The 16,623-nt window shown below is 40.7% G+C and overlaps 1 long non-coding RNA gene across 1 annotated transcript; it reads left to right on the forward strand.

The window, feature by feature from the left end:
- Positions 1–1,362: 1,362 nt before the first annotated feature.
- Positions 1,363–13,695, forward strand: LOC308063771. Its single transcript, XR_013928073.1, has 2 exons — positions 1,363–8,902; positions 11,788–13,695. It is a non-coding gene; the product is annotated as an uncharacterized lncRNA (long non-coding RNA).
- The last annotated feature ends 2,928 nt before the right edge of the window (positions 13,696–16,623 follow it).

Consider the following 16,623-nt stretch of genomic DNA (forward strand, 5'->3'; position numbering starts at 1 on the left):
CTTCAACTCCCATCTCAAGACAGAATGAACTGCTTTACTGGAGGTGTTTATGTTCCAGGTGGACTGTGGAGGAAGGCTAGGCGACCACCTTGGGTAGTGAAAGTTAGCAGAGACGAACTCCAGACCTAATCTAGTCTTGAGCATAGCTTTTAGGGCTTAGTTTTTAAAGCAGCAGCCGTGCAGTTCCATATGTGGCAGTATGTGTGTGACATGGCACTGACTTGAAGGTACGTTTTTTCCTCTTGTAATTTCCTGAGGTTATCCTCTATGAAGATTTTTCAAAGCTATATTATTATATATTTGGATTTTTCCCTGAATCCAGCGTTGATGTCTTGGGATGGCCAGGGGGACGCTTGCCAAAAAGTCAGCAATTGCGTGTGTGGATTCCTGCATTCTAGCTGGTGAGCTGGATGCTTTTGTGACTCCAAAACCTGTCTTTTTTGCTTTAATTTCAGAGTCTCACTTTTCTTCAATATATAAAACAATGATACCTGAGTTGTGGGTGTGTTGCAAGACTTAATGAATTAATGCTTGGGAAATGTTATAGAAAAATGTAGAAATGCTTTAGAATTTTCCATATAGTTTTTTTAAAGCTCTGATCACCACATTAATTAAACCAACTAATGCAAGTTAATCTTGTAGTGTAATTTGCAATCCCTTGATAGAATTCCTTGGATTTGGATCTCAAAGATTTCTTTATTTTACTGTTTATTTGTCCTGATCTCTTGACAAACTATAACATGGCACCAGTTTAGCACACACTCTGGGTTTTCTTAGGAGACTTTGTGCTGGGAGTGGACTTAATGATCTATAGTAAGTACTTCCAAGCTCTTCCTGTTCCCAACTGCGGCTCTCAGATTGTCTAGCAGCTTTTAAGTCCTTCCTTGCTCCCCCAGCAGACTGAACTTGGAAAAGTTGGTATGCTCTAGGTTCATCCCTCTTTTTTTAAACAGCAAAACCTCCCTGATGCCCAAGAGGCAGGTGGGTAGTCTGTAGGTCGTGGGCCTGCAGTGAAAAGAGGTGGAAATATGGGTCTCCCACCCCTCCTTTTCTTATCCTTTCCCCACCTCCTGCACCTGAAATTTCTGAGGTCCCTTCCCACTGCCTTTTAGCTAACACACCTCCTAGACTTGTACAGAAGGAAAAAGCTGAATGGGGCCAAAGCAACAGGTGAAGAAAATGGTGCAGGGAAACTGGAGAATAGAAAACCCCTAATTTTTGTAGATGCAATGAAAAGGGTGATATAAACTTTTTTTCCCTTGCTTACAGCCATATTTTTGCCCTATTTGCATGTATTTCCTTCTGTTCCCCACAACAATAATTTTTGGACAATCGTTCATGAATATAGTATCTCCCATGGAGCTATACAAACTTTATGGTTGAATTCACAGACAAATATTGGCTTTTGGCTCAGAAGTCAATGTTTTTCAGATGTCATTGGTTCCCATCCTACCTTTCCAAATAGCTAATTTTGAAATAATTGGTTGAACACCCAGAGCAGATACAGACAGTGCATAAGTTCCACCATAGGTTGGCCCCACTTATCTGCAAGGCTTACTCTGAATGCTGTATTGTAAATCACAGATGCTGCATTGTAAACCCATTGAAAACATATGAGGCCATGGACTGAAGAATAGGGTTTGCTATAAACTAGGCATTTCTATATATAGAACATACAGTGTACATACAGAAACCATATGTTTCTATATATAGTTGGCCAGTTTCTATTGAAAAGTAGCTGACTTGTCTGTGCTTGTAAATGATACTTAAAACTTGCTAAAATCTGTATTTCAAGCTACAGTTTTGCTAGGTACAGGTCAGTTTAGAAGATTTAATAAAAATCTGGGTTTACCTTAAGTGTCTTTGTCATATTTCAACACTGTCCATCAAATGCAGTTTTAATATTGGTTCATGTTTTGGGTTAGTATCAAGTGCACTTCTAACTCTTAAGAATTGCCTTATTTCAACTCAGAGCCCACTCTTTACTACAGAACATTGATCTGATTTTCTAAAATCACTCAGATGGAAAATGGCTTTGAAAAAAAGGGCAATTTAGTAACTGAAAAGGCTCACTCAGCAGTTCTGAGATTAGTTTTAACTCTTCAGCCTAGAGAGATATATGCCTGCAGTCACATATGATTGCATAGTTAATATTACACGTATTATTGTGTAAAAATTCCTATTTGTTTTCCAGAATTGCTCATCTCTCTTATTAAGTCAGTCCATTAAGACATAGTTTTGTGTATATTTTAACAAATGAAGCCTGCACTTCTGCTTGAAAAACAGAAAGTAACTTTGAGGTTTCAATGTTGTAGTCTATTAGATTCCCTGATGTTTACCCTGATCATCTTTGTCATGAAAAACAGAGTTTAAGGTACATTTATTAATTTCTCATAAGAATGTTGGGGTTTGAATGAATTACTATATTAAGAAATTAGTTAGGCAGTTTGGAAATAATGTTTTTTCTTGCAGTATTTTACAGTTTTTTCTCTACTTTCAAACTCTGTGTCACAACACAAGTCTTTCTCAATGGTGTTAAAATTTGGTGATTTCTTCCAGGTGTACAGGGCAGTAGCAACTAGCGAGCACATAGGCAGTCTTCTGTAAGGACAAGTTTTGTCTGTGAGACCTGCCAGGGCAGTTCTCCTGTGGTTTCTGGATACTTCCCATTCCCATGAGGCTGGTTGGATCCAAGAATTTGGCAGTGGGAGGCTTCTCATTGACCTGGCCATTACCCTGGCAGAGTATCCAACATGGGACAACGTTAATGAGGTAATGGCTCCCTTATTCCCCTTTCCACATCACTTCTAAAGGAGAGTGTTTCTCCTCATAAGATCAAGTTTAAAAAGCATTATTTGGTTGTGTCCTTTGTGTATATAAAGTAGTCTGCAAAAATTGACTAAACAGCACAGACCAGCCTATAGGAAATAAACAGCAGAGGAACATAAGCTTCTCCGTGGTAATGAAGAAAATTAAAATGGTTTTCTGGAAAGTAATGCTCTTTCTAGGTGATAAATAAAATACTTTGTTTTTCTTCACTTGCTGCCTTCCATTATGTAGTTATGAATTATAAAAAGACCTTTGTGGGTCTCTGAATATTCCTAAGAGCATGACAGGCATTTTCCTCCTATCCTCTCTTAGAAGAAAGATTCTAAGTACACCACCATGAGATGCTTTCATATAAGGATTAGCGATTAATGCTCTTTACTGTAGCAGATAGAAACAGCTAGATGTCTGCTAATGCACTTCCAAATATCCCCAAAGAGCGGCTGTGGAGACATTCTCCAGATTTGCATTCAGAACGTAATGACCTGATAGTAAAAGAAAACTAAATTGGACTGATAGAAATATATTGTCACTGTGTCTTAAATCCAAATCACCTACTGGGTTTCTATTTCACTTCTGGGTTTTGCTAGGTAATAAAGGATTGACTTCTAACATTCATTATAACATGCATTATAGTTATGACTGAGAAAACACTCTCATGCAAAAACCTTCCATTCAGCTGCATAAAACTTCCTAGCAAAATTACCCTTTGGGCTGAAATTACTTATGCTTGTTCTCCTCCCAGAACTAATTTGTTTTTAAAAATTATTACAATGCTCTTTGGCACTGGTGAGACAAATACATTAAAAAAATGGAAAAGAAAAGTAATAATTTTGTTACAAAATGTGATTGTTGGAGGAAAATGCCAGATCAGTGCTACTGTAGGCTGTACACCTCAGCTTTGTCCCCTGTATAGCCCCAGACCAGGACCGCAAGTGCGGTCAGTAAATCGATGCTAGACAATGAAAGTTTAATATTAGTAAGACTGTACCTGACAGTTCAAAGAAGTTTCTAAGAACAGAAGACCCTAACCTCTAGGAGGCTGAGACGGTGGAGATTGTCTATTGTGATTACTCAGAACTGAGACGTGCAGAACCTGAAGCGATCATCCTTGAAAGAAAATGGCGAAGTGGTCAAGATATAGAACAACTTGTGAAGCCGACTGTCAAGATAATGACTAATAAAAGACTTGTTTGAAACCAATAGATTAGGTAATGCTTTGTAGAGACTATAAATGTAGAGCTAAAAATCCTGTAACCTTGTCACTCTCTGTGGAGGTGACCCAACGCTGCTGGACCGATTAAAACATGCAAACCTAGAGTAACCCATAAGATTTCGAGTCTCTCTTTTACAGTTTTGGCACCCCAGATGGGACTCTAGGTCGTGACGGGGAAGGAAGGATTGCGAGGATCCTTGCTTAACATCCTACAAAAGACGCCGGCAACAGAATTAGTGAGTTCGAGTCTCCCCGGCAACAGAATTGGTGAGTTCGAGTCTCCCTTTTCTTGTATTTTGTACGGTGTTAAGTCAATTAGATACCTCAGAGTACCCATCATGATTAAACTTGCAACATGGGAGGTTATCCATCAATTCCAAAAGGATCTCCTCTGGCAGAATTATTAAGTAATTGGAACAAACTATCTGGTACAGCAGGGTTGACAAAATCAAAGGTTATTACCTTGTGTCAAGATGATGGGCTGTTCTTGACAAGAGTAAAAGGGGCTGGACCCCAAGAAGTGTGGCCACCTGAAGGAACTTTTGATGAAGTCAGAATAAGGTGTTTGAGATTAATATTAGAGGACAGGAATCCTCAACAAATGAATTATTTGTTTTTATGGTTAGAATGGGCTGATTTAAGAAAAAGACTGGCCTTTAAGAAACCTATGAAAAGGGAGGAATTATTAGTGTTTTTAGAGGAAAACCAGAAGTATGGTAAGAGTTCAAGTCTCTTAGAGAAAAACCAGAAGTATGGTAAGAGTTCAAGTCTCTTGAAGCTGGACAATTTCCTATGGTGGTCGAATTTCACTCCAGCCCAAGGGCAGGTCCCAATTCTGGTCCAGACGTACCACCTGTTGTTGCAGTCTTTATTCACCAACCCTGGAAACCAGGTGATCTAATGTTGTGGCAAGAGAAAATGCCACACTTAAGAAATAATGCTGAAAAATGTGCAAAATTTTTATCTGGCATAATCTGAGATTATAAACCTAATTGTGAAGACATGCAAACCTTGTTGCAGGAACTTTTCACTAATGAAGAGCGAGAGCGAATTATGCAAAAGGATAGAGAAATGAGTTAAAACACCCCAGGTAGGCCAATATGGCCTCCGAATGATCCAAATTGGCAGATACATACTCAAGATGGATTGCAGGCTTGGCGAACCACAACTACTTTATTAATAGAAGAGATACGCCAATGTGAGGAAAGAATTACTAATTGGGCTAGGTGGTATACTGTGTTAGATCTAACAGGAGCATTCTTTTCCATTCCCGTTGACCCAGAAAGTAAAAAATTTGTTTGCATTTACTTGGGAAGGTTGCCAGTACACCTGGACTCGCCTTCCACAGGGATTTACCACTTCACCAACTTTGTTTTCTCAGATCCTTAAGCAGAATTTACAAGACTTGGAACTACCAGCCAAATCAATATTGATTCAGTATGTTGATGATTTACTTATCGTTAGCCTGACTTATGAAGATTGTGTAAAGGACACTGAATACGTTTGTAACAAACTTTTTGAAAAAGGACATAAAGCATCCCTTCCTAAATTGCAGTTTTTTGAGCCTGAAGTTAAATATTTAGGGTTTCTCTTAGCAGGGGGAACTAGGAAGTTAGATCCAAGTCGAGTACAAACAATACAAGAAATAGCAAGACCACTCACCAAGAAACAAATGAGAGCCTTTTTAGGTCAAGCAGGATTTTGTAGACCTTGGATTTTGGGATTTTCTGAAATTACCAAACCATTAGTGGAGACCACCAAGGATGCACACCCGGAACTGATACCCTGGACTGAAGAACTAGAAATGGTATTAATGAATGTTAAATCTGCATTGGTAAATGCACCAGCTTTAGGACTTCAGATTATGAAAAACCATTTAAACTTTATGTTACAGAAGCCAAACTAATAGCTAAAGGAGTACTGGTACAAAACCAAGGACCTTATGAGAGACCAATAGCTTATTATTCACTCACTTTAGACCCTGTTATCAGAGGATCTCCACACTGTCTGTGGTCTGTAGCCGCAGCCGCTGAACTAGTAGAAAAATCAAAAAACATCGTCTTAGGTCATCGTCTTACTGTTGCTGTCCCACATGAGGTGGAGATGCTGTTAACAAGATATGCAGAAAAAGCGCTCTCTGCACAAAGGACACATCGATACGAGATCATCTTGTTATCAACAGAAAACGTCAAACTTGAAAGATCAAAGACTTTGAATCCTGTCACCTTATTACCTGTGAGTGAACCAGAAAGAGCACATGATTGTATTGCAGTGATCAAAACTGTAAGTAAAACCAGAGAGGACTTAAAAGATACACCTTTAACTGCACCTGATGTAAACCTTTTTACCGATGGCTCATCTTATTATCTATACGGAAAAAGGTTCACAGGTTTTGCGGTAGCAACTGAAAACCTTGTGTTGTTTGCCAAACCATTGTCTCCAACTTTAGGGGCACAGGCAGCAGAATTAATTGCTTTGACTTGAGCAGCCCTATATGCTAAAGGACGACGAGTTAATATTTATACGGATTCAAAATACGCCTTTGGAATCTGTCACGCTGTGGGAGCCCTGTGGAAAGAAAGAGGATTTTTAACATCTGCAGGTAAAACAATTGCTCATGGTCATCTAATTAATGATTTGCTTTTAGCTATACAGGAACCCAAAGAAATTGCAGTTGTTTATATACCTGCACACACTAGACAAACCGATCAACTTGCTGCAGGAAACGCACTTGCTGATGCCACAGCCCGAGTGGCCGCAATCAAAAATCAACTGACCCCTGACGTGGTGGTTGCTAATTTCTTTTCTATTCCAAATCCTGTCACCCTATATAATGATTCTAAGACTGTGGTAAAAACTCTGTTAAAAGAGATTGTTCCTTGATATGGAATCCCTGAAGTAATTGATTCAGACAGAGGACCTCACTTTACAGCTGCGATCTTGCTACAAGTTTATGTGACTTTAGATATTAAAGGTCAGTTTCATACTCCTTATCATCCTCCATCCTCTGGACAAGTAGAAAGGATGAATCGAACCATTAAGGAACATCTAGCAGAAGTTTGTGCTAGCACTGGTCTTAAGTGGCCAGAGGCTTTAAACCTAGTTTTATGAGATTTGAGAACAACAAAACAACCACATGGACTGAGTCCTACAGAGATTTTATTTGGACGAATTTTAGCAGCACCAGGTTTATATATTTCAGCAAAACCTGCGTTATTAGATGGGGATGAGAATGTCACTCAGTATTTGTTATATTTGCAAGATTCTTTTGATCGAATTCAGAAATATGTTTATTGATATCAAGGGGTTAGTCTTGAAGTACAAGTTCATAATTATAAAGTAGGAGATGAAATGTTTGTGAAATCGTTTAAACGTAAAAACAAAATGATGCCAAATGGGAACAATGTTGTATGTCTTGTGTGTCTCATATACCGCCATATCCCTACTGAATTCGTTAAGATAGTGAGTATCTAAAAAGAAAAAGGGGGACTGTTGGAGGAAAATGCCAGTTCAGTGCTACTGTAGGCTGTACACCTCAGCTTTGTCCCCTGTATAGCCCCAGACCAGGACCGCAAGTGCGGTCAGTAAATCGATGCTAGACAATGAAAGTTTAATATTAGTAAGACTGTACCTGACAGTTCAAAGAAGTTTCTAAGAACAGAAGACCCTAACCTCTAGGAGGCTGAGACGGTGGAGATTGTCTATTGTGATTACTCAGAACTGAGACGTGCAGAACCTGAAGCGATCATCCTTGAAAGAAAATGGCGAAGTGGTCAAGATATAGAACAACTTGTGAAGCCGACTGTCAAGATAATGACTAATAAAAGACTTGTTTGAAACCAATAGATTAGGTAATGCTTTGTAGAGACTATAAATGTAGAGCTAAAAATCCTGTAACCTTGTCACTCTCTGTGGAGGTGACCCAACGCTGCTGGACCGATTAAAACATGCAAACCTAGAGTAACCCATAAGAGTTCGAGTCTCTTCTTTTACAGTGATCCTTTGATCGTTAAGAAATGACTAACACCTACAACTTCAGACTTGCTGTGTTTCATCCCTAAGGAGCACAGGTAAATGTTCTGTGCTTGGAAAAATTTCAGTGGTTAGAAATATCAGTGCTATCTTGCTAATTCCATTTACCTTTTCGAGGCAACCATGAGTCATTCTGCAAAAATATGTTAAGGGTATCTGCGAGTATTTGTGTTTTGTGCAGGCAATGGGACATTTCTTGTTCACAGAGGACTGTGTCACTAACAACATATTTTGTATATGCAAATATACGTCTACTGTCATGTAGTTGTACACAGTAGCATCTACTATTTATGACCCTTTGAAGTTCTACTGGAAAAATTGTCCTTTGATATTTATTCTCTTGCTTTTCTTTTCCTTCCAATAGGTTATAATGAGAAGAAACCCGAATTCAGCACTGAGCAGCGACAATTTAATGCTGATTGTGATGGATGTTGCTTCCCTTGTCCAATATGAGTTGTCTTGCCTGTATAAATCTTAGAAAAAGAAAGCAACATGCTGATGAATTTTCAAGTACACAGTTAAAGACGTAAGTAAACCAGTGGAATTGGGTAGGCAAATCATTTATAAAATGAGGATTTTTTTTTTCATTATTTTCACATTGCAGGGAACTGAAGGAACATTCAAATGCAGTATATGAGGAGAAGGAGCTTATGTTCAGCTATTCACAGCTCTTGTTGGAGGCATGAAGAAATTAATTGGTTGTTCCATTCCTTGGTTTTGCAAAGTCACAGATGTCACTGTAGGATTTGTGTGCAGGAACAACAGTAGTGTCAGTGAGATGACTCCTAGTACCACAAGAAGAGGCAAGTAATCTAGCAGGGTGAAAAGGTGAGAGAAGGGTACTTGGGATGTCATTGGATTGCCATTCTGACGGAGACATTTTATTTCAAAGCATACAGTGTGTCTCTTGTTTATAAGTAGAAGCTTTGAGAAATCTTCAAAATCAAATCCAGCAGTAAAGCCTGCCAGGCTTTTGAGTCTGTGCATGCCATTCCATTCCTCCGCAGCTGGCAATGGTGCACCATAATGGCAATCACTCAGAACCTTGATATTCTGCTCTGGTAACTTTATACCAAGTCTCAAGGGTCAAATGATCATGTGATTTCCCCTCTATTCGATGCATACAGGGGATTCTTGTCTATAGGCTGGACCATACATGGAATAAAGGGAAACTGTTTCACCTGCAACCCTATTGTATCACTTCGAGTTTAAGCTAAACTCAGAAACCATAAGGAGAGCTGATCTCCATATTTTTGGCTCATCACTTCCAAATCTGATGGAATATTTGGGAGTTTTAGAGTAACTGTCAGAGATCTGTGTGGCTATGTAAGTGGAAAGGAAGGAGGTCAGTTGTGGTTCCCCAAAATTTCCCTTCAGGTCAAGGCTGATATGTTTTCAGCTATGATGGTGATATTCTGTGATCAGAAGGAATTGCTCTAGGAATCATATTGCAGATCAGATAGATTAGTTAACCAGTAGTAACTGGGAAAATAGATTTTAAAGAAGTCCTTGTTATTTTATGGGGTGGTGGGGCGGGGTGGGGAGAAGAGAAATTAAAGGGTTCTGTCACAACAAGCCAGTCCTCACTAGTGAAAGCTGTCACCCAGGGGACAGGCAATAAAGCTATAAAGAAAACAATGTAGCTAGAAGAGAGAGAAGGGAGTCAGAATTAGGATCAGGATGTAAGGAAGACACTGCAAAACCCAGCTAAAACACGGCAAAATGCAAAGAAACAAATCTGTGACTTTCCCTTTGGCCAGTCTCCCCCACTGGAGGCTGAGGCTTATGCCTAATCCTTTTAGTCTTTATTTCATTATGCACCATACATTGTGGCATGGCCTGCACTTCAACTGGACAGAGCCCTGAAAGGCACAATAGCAAATAAGGGGATGCTCATATGAATATATTAAGGCATTTCTTTGCATCTGTGATGGTTAGTCTGTTGCGACGGAGGGAAGACACAGTCACTCAATATGAGTGAGCAGCAGACTTCGTTTATTGTACCTTACAGTCACCTTTTATGCCTTGTTATAATTAGCTCATACATATTACAAAAGTTAAGCTCATTATTGGTTAGTTGCCTAAATATCAAGCCTGCCCCTAGTTTCTCTTCTGTAGTTATCTGTTCCCACCTGCAACATTCTTTTCCCACTGCAATCTTCCCGTTATTGTGTAACAAGAACAGCCAAGGATAGTGTATTTTTGCTTTACTTCAGATAAGCTGAGAGCGATGTGCATTTTTGTCCAGCCAGCTGGACTATGTCTATGTGACCCTTTTCAGCTAGCCCGTTATCCACATTAGTCCTCTAAGAGGTCTGGTTTTAGATCTCCTGAATACTGTGAAGTTTATGATTTTAAACAGAACTTTTAAATCACATCTGAACTTGGGCACCCAGCACCTAGGATTATAGGACTGTTTTTCCTCCGAAGGCTGATCCTTTCAGTCTGTGCCATAGTATGTGGAGGATATGGCTGTAATGAATCATAGCTTGATTTATCTCAAGAATGGCAGTGTCCTAGGTTCTTCCAGGCACCAGAAATAACCTCTGATATCTCAAAAAAGAGAAAAAACATCAGGGTGGAGGATAAAAATCTCATTTACTGCTTTTGCTATTGAAATTCTTCAGGAAAATAAGACTTTTTCATTTTAATCACCAATGATTGAAATGTAGAGAAGTCCACAAAAAAAGTACAACATAGCTTCCTCCATCCTCTGCCCCCAGTGCAAAGCAGGCCCTGGTTATCAAGCAGTATAGACAGCTTAAAAATGCAGTGAAATTTAACAAAAGCTGAAAAATCCACTTCTAAAGCTATCACTCTGGCCAGAGTTTGTACTTTTGTGCCTTGCTTTAATGAGAGCTTTGCTCAACAATGGGTGATCTTAAAGGAGACCTACAAAAATATATACTTTAATACTGCCACTTACTATGTTCTGAACTTCTTATGAAACCAGCGTCTCACTCCAACAGTGTAAAACATAATGTCAGCCTTTTCTTTTTCTAGTTCTGAAATACCTAGGTTCACCGAGAATTCCTGGATTCCAGTGAACCCCGAAACATTGACAAGAGCTAACCTGTTTCAGCCAATGCACCAGTGAAGTCAGCAGGAGCATCCCACTCTGAAAATGCAGTAATGGGGCTAGCAAGTTAGCTTGAAAGAACATGCTTAGCCTGTCTTCTCCCTATATGCCCGGATTTGCACAATTCTCTGTGTTATGGGATAAAGTAAAACACCCTCAAGTGTCCTCAGCTTCCCTTCAAATGGTATTTGAACTGAAAGCATTATAGATAACAACACCAACAAGGTGGCTTTAGATGGCTTTTCTTTCCAGACCTGACCTCTGCTTTGTGGCACTTGCAAAGCTGAAACAAGATTTATGTTAACAGTGGAAAAGAGTGCTGCTCACAATTTGGAGTTTGCTAAGGCAGACTGAATGGTTAAACCAGCTCTGGGAATACTTGTCTGGTGCAGGGACAAGGAGGTCAGGGCTGCACTGAGAAATGATACAAGTGTGACCTGCTCCCAGGTTTGCCAGAGAGATTTGGAATAACAAAAATGCCACTTTCAGGCAGGAGGTTTCTTATTTTGTTCAGACTTCTCCATTTGAAGTTTACAGATTTTCTATTGGAATAATTATCCAGCTGGTGCCAGCACAGAGTGTTCTATAAAAACTGTGCTTATGGGCATATGCACTTGTTTATCTTTCCCCACAGTAATTTTTTTGAACCAGGTGTGTGGTATCACCCAAACTTCAATGAGAGACAAGGGTCTGGAAGACAAGAAGGGAGGAAGACCAGGAACCTTGTTGCAAACGCCTTGGTGGTGAGTGTAGTGGGAACCCACAGTGGAGAGCCTCTTGGCCTTACACCTGTCTGAACTCCAGGCAGAATTTCAGCCAAAACATGCACCTTTCCATAAAGCAGTATCAACGAGCCTCAAGACATCAACCTGTAGAAACCAGGCTTGTTCAGTGCCAGGATTCAGTAAACTACACCTTTTCTGGAGATACTCAAGCACAGAGTGACCCGAGGGAGGGTAAAGGGTTTCCTCTTCTCTTTCCCCCTTCACAGTAGTACCCTCCAGCAGGGTGTATCGTGCCCACCCTGTCATGGGGGCGGGAAGGAGGCTGTGCATGCTGCAGGCCCCCAGGACCATCACGATGACTGCTTATGATTTACCATGTGCAGCTCTGGTTCAGGTGTGAGGTGTATGTGGGTATAGCTCTCCCTCACTGACCCTCACTGTGGGTACTTCCTCCAGATCCCCAGCTCTCTGTGAGGATTGTGCCTGTAAGTAGTTTGTTGCAAGATCAATCCAGTGCCAGTGAGCTAGAAACTCAGGAATACAAGGGGTTACTTTTTTCCTCCTTTTCTCCCCTAGGTGAAATTCTGCTTGACACAATCCAGACTACACTGAAGGCAGTGCTCTGAAATGTGCAGTGGGTTGTTTTTGCCTTGGCAGTGCACTCCAGACATAGCAACAGTATTTGAAGACAAAGGACATGCAGCAGTAAAATGTGCCAGTTTTGAGTATTTGACCAAGATACTAATAGAGCTGGCAGTGTTGGCAGGGATGCATGCCAGTGGTCTCGCATAGCAAATGTATGTAGATGACTTTTTTCATATTGAAATTACCTTTTTCTTTTCCATGAAACAGGGGGAGAAGCTGTTGGTCTTCCCAAACCTTTAACATTTGGATTTATGAGTATGCCACCCATATTTTTGTGGGGGGAGTACTGCCATCGCTAGCCTTGCCACTGCAAAAATTAGCTGACATCTTAGGCCACATAAGCTGCTTATTCCCAAATGTCAAGTCACTAGAGGCACTCACAGCAAAAGGAATGTTAATGGGATATTTCTGAGAATAGATATTAAGTATGGAAAATGCTGGAGCAAAGAAACACGTTTGAAAGTCATCTAAGTACCTCAGGCACCAGCCAGAGCATTCTGTAATGGGAAGCTGGTGAGATGCACAGCTCTGCAGAGGGAGTTGTGAAACTCAGTCATTTCCTTGTCCTGAACACTTGGGTTGTTCAACAAAGATGTTCTTGACCCAGCTGTCCCATTGACCCATCTGTTATGCAGCCTTACAGCTGTGGCCACCTCATTCAGATCCCAGAAGGAAAATGGCTTTCTCCTACCCAGTACCTGAAATGATAATATAATAAGGGAAGCATTGCATTATAAGAACTGGTTTGTGTTCCAGAGGGAAGCCCAGGACTAATCAGCTACTAACTTAATTTACGGAGATCAGAATCAGGTCAAAAAGAAGGGAAATGCAAGACTGGTATTTTATGTGTTTTTACATTACAGAATTACTAAAAGAGCAAATCAGCCAAGACACACATATGCCTGTGAATGGAGGTCGTTTGCCTGTGAAGTCTCGCTGCTGTCTGCAAACCATTTGAAAAGGTAGACTGAAAGGGATTGTGGAAATCTGGGATCTGCACATGCCCACAGACAACTGAAGTAGATGTGCATGCTCCTCTACTGTGCAAAAGGCATAGTAGATTTCGGATATGGCACCTCCTTGTCTCCTCTGAATTCCAAAACACACCTGGGCAGTTCGCCTCTCTCCCTTCTCACAGTGCTCATCCTTCCTTGAAATGAAAAAAAAAAGAAGAGATCTAACAGAAAAAGCCCCCAAACCTCACTCTCTGATGTATGTAGAATAGGTCACAAGCAGATTATCAGTTTCGTTCTGTCTCCCCTTGCCTGCCCTCTCCCCATCCCCAGTTATTCTAATCAAAGTGAATACATTCTAACTAATATTTATGTTGTCACAGGAATCACTTGGTGTTTCTGAGCAGCACATGTGCTAGGTAACCTTGAAAGCAAAAAGTCTGGCGGGGTCTGCAGAAATGAACGTGGATGTCCTAATGAGGCAACTGCCTTGGGGGACACAGGCAGGTCTCTGGAACTGGGGGAGCCAGGCTTAAATGGCAGCTGGCCAAGTGCAACTCCAATTATTGGAACCACTCAGCTGAAAACCTCAGGAGACACCATCAAGATCTCAACAGCAGATGATTTGAGGTAAGTGAGCGTTGCACGCTGGGCCTTTTTTGAGTTGGACCGTCATGGCTTAAACCTAAATATACTGTTAGTGCAGCCAAGTTTTTTCTCACAGGAATATAAAAAGGTGAATTCTTCTCAACTTCACTGTTTCGTATTTGCCATCTTTAGTCGAAATTATTGGGAGTGGTTGATAAGGAAGGGTACTGTCTTAATGAACTGACTGCCAAGTCCTTAGCAAAGCTGGCCTTCTTAAAGGGGCTTGTTATGGCTGAGATGGACTGTGATTCCACCCATTCACCCATAAACCCAGTAAGGAACTGTATTACAGCACTGTTTTGATGATGGTTCTGTCTAAGCAGTGAACACTGCTGTGTTGCTAGAAGGTACCATTGGAGGCAGGAGCTGCAGACATTGCTCCAGAAATAAACAAACCATGAAACACCTCCAACTCTCTCTCTCATAAAATCCCTTGTTGCTGCATTCACCAGGATCCTTGGCAGAATTTTGTACCTTCTCCTCCAAGTAAGGAGAGGCCTCTGAAATGTTTGGTCTGTTTCCTCAGTTAAATAGCATGGGCTGAGAAGCAGAAACGCACAGATAAGTTAAAGAATTGTCATTGGCGAACCAACACATTCATGAGCTTGCGTGACCCATGGTCTCAGGAACCTGGTTTGTGAAGGAGTTTTGTGGTTGTGTTCATAGAAGCAGTCCAACATTTGCTGTTTTCAGGAGGCAGTGATTAGAGCAAGGAAGGCAGGGTCTTTCTGGGCAGTCCCTACCTCTCCTGCAGAGTAATAGTGGAATGGCACCAGTTAGATGCTACAAATGTCATTTATTGCCAGTTCCCAAAGTTATTTGCAATCTGTGCCACGCAAAGGGAACTGCTTTTTTCTGTCTGATTGTAACATAGCTTCCTTATTACATTAATTTAACTTTTCCCAACCACTATTTTATATCATTTTTCTACTCTGCCTCTTCTTCCTGGTATGTATTTGCTGTCTAGAGATATCTGAACTAAGGGCCAACCTTCTCATTACTGATCTCAGCATTGTGTATGACATTATGACAATTTTATGCATACACATTTTCACATGATTTGCTCCTCTTCTTGTCAGCAATTATGAGCTGTCATTAAAAGCTGAGAAGTGGTTACTGTGCTGTTACAATTTTACACTGACAGGTAATCTAAAGGGAGTAAGGGGGAGGGAAGAACATAAAGACTCAGAAAACCCGTGCGGAATTGGAGAACTGGGAAAAGAATGAATTAGTGGAAGAATGTCAAGAACAGGAAAATGTAGCTCCTAGGCTCATCATTTCAGCATATTCCCTGGTACAGGGAGCCCTTGATGGTTTTTTAGTCCCAGTTTAAGCAGCCATATTTGGAGAAGGGGAAGGAAATGCCCAGTAAAGGCTGGTGGAGTTGTCTCTAGATAATCAGCTAAATTGTAACAATAAGCAAAATTAGCTGCGTCCATGTTGTATGGATGGACTTGGATGCATATTTGTGGTACCTCAGCCATACATATTGGCTTTCCATATAGCGGCTCTAACATTCTGTCACAATGTCACATAAACTGGACATCACTGTTACACATATGGTATTTCTAATTCCTGTTTGCTTGCATAGAATACTAAAAAGCCATAAATATAGTGGGATAATATTGCCTATCACAGCCTACATCAGTATTTTAAAATTCTTGCCCAGTCGGTTCATGACATTTCTCTGCTCAACAGAAAAGAGTGAAGACCGTGAAGAAAGCAGTCTTTCCATCTTGAGACAGCTGGAAAGCATCGATATTTCTCTCCATGACCTACAGAGTCAACATAGTTGATGAGTTTAGTCTAAACCTAATATCTAGGCAGCTACAATTGCTTTAGGTAAGGTGAATGCTACCCACCAAAGATGTGAAATAGAGCATGAAGCACTAGCAAGCATCAGGAGAGAGGACTTGGCAGACCCAGTGGCAAGCTCAGGATGCAGCTAGTGTGTCCAGGCTCCTACATTGCCAGTCAACCCTGCTTGCTGGCACAGCAGAAAGAGAGTTTGTTCATGTGTGACAGAGGGTCCACTGAGGACCTTGTCCAGCAAAGAATAAATGGGACTGAAATGGCTGATGGATATCTTCACAGCAGTAGTATCTGCCAGCAATGGGTTTATGGCAACAGCTCTAATTGTTTTTGCTGAGAGAGTGAAATCTTACTGGTAAATAAGCCTCTAAATTTGTTGCTTGATTCTGGTTGTTACCAGAATTGATTTGTTTGCCAAAGCAAGCAAACTCTGCATCAACAGAGGCAAAGACAGGTAAAAAGGGACTCCGTTTAAGAAAACTAAGGATAATGCAGTCAAGAGCAATAAGACATGTCTTATCTGTCTTGCAGCTGTGCCTCCTGAAACCTCTTTTTTCTGCAAATGAGTTGGCTATTCTTTGCTATGGAAGTTTGTTTGGTGAGACCATTCTCTGCCCCACACTGGGTTCTCACAGGATTTTATGGAAAGCATAAAGAAACACATAGTTCTATGTTTATGACGTAGTA

Source organism: Falco punctatus, assembly GCF_963210335.1.
Source record: "Falco punctatus genome assembly, chromosome: 4".
NCBI classification, from domain to species: domain Eukaryota; kingdom Metazoa; phylum Chordata; class Aves; order Falconiformes; family Falconidae; genus Falco; species Falco punctatus.